This window comes from Pseudochaenichthys georgianus, chromosome 8 (assembly GCF_902827115.2).
Source record: "Pseudochaenichthys georgianus chromosome 8, fPseGeo1.2, whole genome shotgun sequence".
In the NCBI taxonomy this organism is placed as follows: Eukaryota; Metazoa; Chordata; class Actinopteri; order Perciformes; family Channichthyidae; genus Pseudochaenichthys; species Pseudochaenichthys georgianus.
In genome coordinates, this window is record NC_047510.2 from 28,311,057 (window position 1) to 28,319,088 (window position 8,032).

The window sequence follows — 8,032 nt, forward strand, 5'->3', positions numbered from 1 at the left end:
ACGCTCATCTGTCGAAAACAGCCCTAAAAAGGCTAGTATTGCTATTGATGGATGATATTGCAGGACCCAGAGCGCACGGAGCACAGAGCGGACAGCAGATAACGGAATTGCAGTTGTATTGCTTATAGATTATCAGAACATTTCAAAGGGGACACAGCCCCATTGGATATTAACCTATGGATTAACTACATCATCGTTTTTATCGTTGTAATGCCATTGAAGACCAGTTTAGACCAGACAATGAGGAAGGTAAGCCGTTAGCCTGGCGTATGTTAGTACCTAGCGCCACTTGTTTTGATGTACGTTTTTGTGGATAACCTCGCGAGTTTGTATCTTTCAGTGTTGAGGTGGGCACCGTTAGATTCTGTGTCTCCTTGCGATCATAAACGATGTGTTGGATGTGCGGCTAGGATAAGTAATAAGGGAGCTAGGAGTGATTTTCGGTGCAGTAATAGGTTAGCATTTTCGCTCGGGGCTAATTCAGAGGCTCACTGTTAGCATTGTGTTTTTTTAATTTTTTTATTCCGGATCGTATGCCACTCTATTCGACCGAATCGGTTCATAAGCATAGGCCATGGGATGCCTGGTAACTGTAGATGCTTCCACATCAATGTCATCTCCCGACGAATAGTCAAATTCATCGTTCAAAATGTCGATCTCATTGCAAAATGCCTCCATCGCTGCCATATCTGCTACGTTGTGTTGACTTCAGGTGGAGCGAAAACACAGCCAGTGACGTCACCATTTGGGACTCCCCTAATGGCGGCCTGGTCCCGGAATTCCCCACCCGGCCGGGGGATAATTAATTTTCTTTTGGCGAGTAATATCATATACAATAAATATTACGATCAATATCCATTGTAAAATGAATAAACTACCGGAATATTATAACTGTAATTGGTGTTTCCTTTCCCCTTTAAAATGCCTTTTTCTTAATGTCTTTCATTTTTGTAACGCACTTTTGAATGTGTTGTATTTTATGAAAACATTCAAATATTAAGAGTACATACATATAGTGGGAAAGTAGAAGGTCAATTATATAAATATAGAATAGAAAATATCAAGAAGATACTCAAATGATATCTAGAGTAAAACAGTTTAGTGCCTGATAGGAGGATGTGCTAACTAATAAGGCTTTAATTAAAGAAATGTGCAGAATACGACAGTGTAATGGTGGAAGTATACACACATTGATAGATGTCTTGTAATGCACTGTTGATGAACCTGTGACCCAAGTTTTTCATTCATTGTATAACTACACTGTTGTGTATATGATATGTCAATAAACCTTAGAAAATCTTGAAATCTTGAAAGGGATGTGCAAAATAGCAATTATATACAGTCTTTAATGAACTATTAGAGAATAACGAGTAATGAACATGCTTTAAACGGATCTGCAGATAAATATTTAGTCTTCTCAAGCACCAACTATCAAATATCTCGCCTGATTGTTGGCACTTGACAATCACCATCACTGAATTTCATTCAGGTGTAACTAAAGTCTGATTTAAGGGTTGTTTATATTTCACATCATTAATCCAAATCTGTAAAGTAACTAAAATAAATGTAGTGGAGTAAAAATACCAGGTTAACCTTAAAGAAAGCCCTCAGGATTATAAAAGACCCCCTTCACCCCAGCCACAAACGGTTCTGTCTGCTGCAGTCTGGCAGGCGTTACCGCAGCATCCGGACTAAAACCACCAGACACAGAGACAGCTTCATCCCACAGGCTATACGATTATTAAACACCTGAACTTAGAAATAACATTCATCTGGCTGCTACTTAGAAATTATTTATCTAATATATCATATTCCAATCACTTGTATATAGACTCTTATTGCACTATTTCACTATTTTTTCTGTGTATCTGTTTTATTGCGTAGCACTGTTGGAGGAGCCTGTGACCTAAGAGGGGGGGGGGGGGAAGGACACGTTCGATTCCTGTTTTGAATTGTGTGCCGTCGATGGGTTTCATTCCATTTCAAAGTCCTTTTGGACGCTCTGTGTAAACGTCGCGCATCCAATCACAGAGGTTGAGGACTGATCACGGGGTTTGTCAAGCTAAGCACATGGTGTAGTCCCAAACGATAGCTGAGGATTCTGGGTAGTGTAGTGTCTTCTGCCGTCCAAAAACTCCGAAAATATATTTGTTTCTCCGAATCGAAGGGGGAAAATACAAAAGCATTGTACACAATTCAAACCAATCAATGTTGTGTAATTAACAAGGACAATTTGGTGTTTTTTAGTCGATGAGTAGTGCAGATATCACTGTAAAATCAATCGACAGTAAGGAGAATAGGCTACTTACTTCCGGGTGTAAAATTCTCCGTTATCCAATGGGAATGGACGCTCGTAATACAATATAGGGGACATGATCATTATCTTTTAAATAACGTTAACTGAAGGGAACAATCTATTTGACACAGCTGAAGCTCTGGCCTTCCTTAAAAACTAACTCATTTAATACAAATAACAGTTGCATTACACACAATGCACGTTGTAGAAATGCGTGTGTGCACCACGACAAAGGAGCCTCATTCACTTTACATTGGGGTTGTTTGCGTGGTGCCGTCACGCAAATGTAACAAAGTTCGTGACTCCACCACGCATTGTGGTGTTAAGGAGTCGTGGTGGAGTCACGCATTCTGGTGAGATCAGGTTGGTTTATTTATATAGCACCTTTCAACACAAGGGGCTTTACAAAAATGAAAGACATTCAGACAAAGGCATTTAAAAACAGTAAAAGATAATAAAAGAAACATTAAAAGAAAAAATACATTAATAAAAAGTTACAGTGCAGTTTAAGATATGAATATTTCACACAGAAGTTCCACCTTACTGATGAACACAACAGCTCAGTTTAAATTAAAAGCAGCGACAAAAAGATAAACCACACTAAGTCAATACCCTTATATGTTAGTATGTATACAGAACATGACTAAAAATTATTCTAAGATGTAACGTTAACCCTTCATACCTCAGTCTACTTTTAAGACACTAAAATAACGTATTCCACTTTTTATTTTGTTTTCGCGCGTGGAATTATACCGGCTCTCGTTTCAGTACACATAACAACGGAACCATAGCAACGGAACTGACAGGCAACGGAACTGACAGGCAACACTCTGAATCCGATTGGCTGTGACTGCATCCACTCAGAGTGCCCGATTCAGAAACGTGACTCTTACACTCTTTACGTCACAAACAAAGATGGTGGATGAGAATAGATCTATAAAACGATAAGCAATGCGCAGTGGATCGGAAGAGGACGGTGTGTCGGCGTTGTTCGATAGTGGTGCGGTATGCTAATGGGAACACACAAACATGCTAAATCACATCAGAAGGCATCACCCAGATTTGCCAATCACCGGAGCCCGGCAAAAGACAACAGCAGTTCAACAGCTGATCCCCGCTGTTTTTAAGAAGCCAAGAGACATGAGAGCCGAGAGACCAAAATAAACAACGGAAGCTTTTGGCATATTTTTTCAACGACTTTGCGTTCTTGAAACACTTTCTTATTATTTATGATGTAATATTTTCAAGACATTCTTTTTAGTTTTACAGCTTGATGAAACCTTTTTGTTTGACATCAGCCATTATAGATAATATGGCCATCTGAGTGTGTGGTGCTGTTTATGGTTTGTTTTTAACTGTTTAATATAGTTAATTATTCAAAATGTCCGAGTTCCTTATTTTTAAACTGAAACTTACACTACTGTTCAAAAGTAAATAACAACAAACCTGGAATTATGCATTTGGGACTTTTTTTTGCTTTTTCTTGTTGTACCGAACCGTACCGAACCGTGACCCCCAAACCGAGGTACGAACCTAACCGTGACTTCTGTGAACTGTTACACCCCTAGTCCCCGGTGTTCCAGGGAACTCACCAAGTGTCAGAAAACACAACCCTCTCTCTTTTCCTCCATACCCAAATCTCTAAAAACTGGGCTGCAACGGATCTGATACAGACTGATACAGATTTGAAATTGTTCTGACGTTAGAAACGGGGAGCTCCGCCTATATGGGCAACTCTCCACCTATCAGGGGAATGAGAGGTTGTCGTGGCATGGTAACAGCATGGTAACAGCATGGTAACAGCATGGTAACAACATGGTAACAGCATGGTAACATGACGCTCTGCCTCGCCCCCCTCCTTTAGTCCTTTGCAGGGGGGCGAGGTCAGCTGCAGCTCATTTGCCACAGAATCAGCCCGTGCAAAAACAGGGCTGGAATAGAGCAAATAGAGCGAAATGAGGCATGGCTAAAATGCATGATCTGTTTGGTATTTTGAAAAAAAACCTTCACCGACATTTATATAGGTATGGCCCTACAATATATTATTCAAATATAGCATGATAGGTCCACTTTAATTGTTCATATTCAAGAACTTGTTTCCCTACATAGTTAGACAAATAAAAAGGTTACATTTTTGCTTTTTTCTTGGTATTTTCATGGAAATTCTTTTATCAACCTTTACATATGCAAGTCTAACTTTTTCAGGCACACAAATTATAAATAAATCAATGTTCAATATCATTTTGATTCTCATTCTCGAGACGAGAAAACGTGATATCTGTTGTGAAGAATTTCAGCGTTTTTTCAAAAGGACTGAGTTTTCATAGCCACATTAGGTGTTTTCTTGGCTCAGGGCACAACAAAACAATTACCACATTCAAAGTTTTGCTCACCTTTCTTCTCTGCTTCTCTCTGTTTCTTGATGATGGTGAGGCGAGCGAGGTCGGCTTTGGCCTGATCCGTCTATCTCCTCTCTGTGAAAGTGACATAAAGACATGAAAGTCATTATCAAACATGGGGAACTGGAATTTTACAGACATAAAAACAGCAACCTTCCAGTGTTATCTTTAACATGCAGGGCTTTCCGTAGAATAGCACTCATCGAACTACTCTCAAAATATGGTAGTTGACTCAGCCATGGCAAGAGGAATTGCATGAGGAAGAGAGGAGGAAGAGGAAGTGGAACGACCTTTCAGCTCCATGGCCAAAGCACAATCTCTACTTTTTTGTGTGTGTGATGTTTTCCCATGAGTTCCTACACATGAGGACGTGTACGGCATCTCAATGCGGAAGCAATCCATCACAGATAGTGATATTTATTGTAAACGCTCAACTCTTCATACCCTTTTGTTCTGTTCAGCTCACCCAGCACTTACATCACGAAGGCAATTCAATAGCAACAGCAGTGAATGTGTTAGCCACAACCTACTGGCACATGTAGAATGCAAGGGTGAAGAAAACTGTTAATCCTGTCTTAACCCTAACCACTCATGCAGAGGGCACAGGTGTGTACATGTGTGTGAGTGTGAACAAAAATTGAACAAAAATGTGTATGAACAAAGTTAAAGTAAGAATTTGCATTAATAAAATCTATTTATATAAAGATATATAAGCATAAGAAGTTAAGATAATTTCCAATTCATTAAATCAAATATAACAAATATATTTAAATAACTATAAGAAGCAAACATGTCCAATAAAATATCATACAAATATTTCAGTAAATATAAGGTGTAACTTAAAATAAAAGAATGTCCTATAGTGGGGATGCAATAATCTATAGACAATGTTTTACTAGATAGATAATAGATAAAGTAGATACTAATTATATTAATAACTGATCTGATTACATCTACGACCAGTGCATTAGACTTAAGGGTGTTGATAGGATATCTAAGGGCCCAATGATTTTCCAATAGGATGTTGGTAATTACAATTTTAATTTTTAATTAAGTTTATTTTATTTTTGTATTGAGGGTCACCAGGCTTATTCCAAGTTAAATGCCACTCATGGCTGCAGGGGTTCAGGTAAAGGACCTCCCAAGTTACCTTCAGATACAATAAGAAGGTAAGTCTTATCAAAAGTAGAACACTGCTGACCTCTGTTGGCTAAAATTGGAACTGCACATGAATGGAGGTGTCTGATCTGAAGGAGGAACGAACACAGCGTAAGACAAGCCTGCTGACTTTCATTGCTTTCTCTTTGCCTTCTATAGATTAGCACAGTGGTGTAAAAGTACCAGACATAACTTAATTAAAGATAGCCTTCAAAATATACGGAGAGTCCAACAATTAAAAGTAGCCTATTTCTGAATAATAATTATATAATATTACTGCACTATGATTATTGATGCATTCAAGAGTCTATAGCAGCTGACATTGTGTATTAGCTAATAATCTGAATATGTAGAACAACTAGTTGCTAAACCTCTCAGATAAATAATAATAATAATAATAAATAATATTTATATATAGTGCTTCTCTAGAACTCAAAGACGCTTGTAGCAGAGTTAAGAGTACAAAATGTACATCCAAAATGTAGTGGAGTAGCATAAAATGAAAAGTAAAATAACCTCACAATTGTACTTCATTGTACTTGAGCAAATGTACTTCATTACATTCAACCAATGGAATAACACAATTCAGATTTGACAGGCTTGAATAAGCAAAGAGGAGAGTATGATAACACTCGGACAGACAAGATAAGAAAACTATGAAACAAGGTGATGTCAGGAGTTGGTAAATAATCTTATATGTCAAGGTGACATTAAATGCTATTTTTTTTTAATGTCCTGCTTGCAAAATAAAGGATCTTATCAGACTGACCAGGGTTACCTTTGGTCACATGCTGGAAAGGAGAGCATTTATCACTTGTGCTAGTGCCATTGCTTTTTTCCAGCTGATTCAAGAAAAATATGTTATATTTTATTATATATTTTGTATGTTATATTTATTTATATAATTCATAACAAAATATATAATGCCCTCCTCCAGTCACCTCTCATGTTCTTGAACAAACCAGCTTTGGTACATAATCCTCTTCGGCAATCTGGGCTAAATATTGACTGTTCCAGTGTGTTTCAAGAAGGTTGTGGTTTAAATGTGGATTATTTTAGGTCTACACTGATGTAAAGAAAGCTCAGTAAAGAAAGAGAATAATCCATTAGTGAAAAGGTTTGGGGTCTATCAATGCCAGAAAATACTGTTTTGGTCGAGTTTTTTAATAATCTGTTTATTTTTGCCTGCAAATGCCTGCTCTATTTATATAAAGCTTTAAAACCAGTGTGGCTGAAAAATAAAAGGTATTTAACAGCTTGTTAACACAATGACATCCAAGTCTGTCTTTCTTTTTTACTCTCTCATGCAGACGCTTACAATCACAATTGGCTTAGGGTTAGAAAAAGACCAAAATAACGTGTCACTGCCAGCCAGCCAGAAGGCACAGCATATATAGAAAGAAAATACAGTTTACAGACACCACATTGGCCATGAACATGGTCCAGGGGCTGGCAACTTTCCTGTCAATGCTGTAAAACTCTGACGTTTTAATTCCTACTTAGCAATTGGATCAAACTCTCCATCTTCACTATTCATAGCTCACTGTACACTTTTAAAGCCTATTTTTAGAACTTGATTTGAGTATTACAACAGTGTGTGATGCATGTGACTCAGAAATATGGGGGAATGCATTCCTCCCTATTCAAATTATGAGATGGTTGCAAAGAGACAATGAACAAGTCTGACTGATGGAATGCTGTCCTACAATGTTTGCTATGCCTGTATGGACACACCTGCTGTGACACACACACACACACACACACACACACACACACACACACACACACACACACACACACACACACACACACACACACACACACACACACACACCCACACACACACACACACACACACACACACACACACACACACACACACACACACACACACACACACATTAAGAAGATGCTATGTGTGTATACTACTTAGCCATCATAAGTAATTCCCAGTGGCTTTCATTACAAATAAGTATTTAGTTTCTTGAGGAGAACCTGATTAACCTGAGAGGTCTGTTCAGTCACTTACAGCTCAAACAGAATAGACGCTAATGTGTTATAACAGGAGTGTCCAGGTCATTTGAAATTCTAAAGGAGACATAAGCACTGCTGTGAGCCTTCATGCCATTTTATACACTCCAAAGAAACAAGGCCCATCCTGTTGCATGTCATTTCAGTG

The 8,032-nt window shown here is 38.2% G+C and overlaps 1 protein-coding gene across 1 annotated transcript in view; it reads right to left on the reverse strand.

Annotated features, from left to right (window-relative positions):
- The window catches only part of LOC117451278 (serine hydroxymethyltransferase, cytosolic-like), a 66,052-nt gene extending 61,324 nt beyond the window's left edge, over positions 1-4,728 (reverse strand). Inside the window, exon 1 of the mRNA XM_071204084.1 lies at positions 4,690-4,728. The gene's annotated coding sequence lies outside the window, so the exon portion shown is untranslated. The remainder of the gene's footprint in view (positions 1-4,689) is intronic.
- Positions 4,729-8,032: the final 3,304 nt, after the last annotated feature.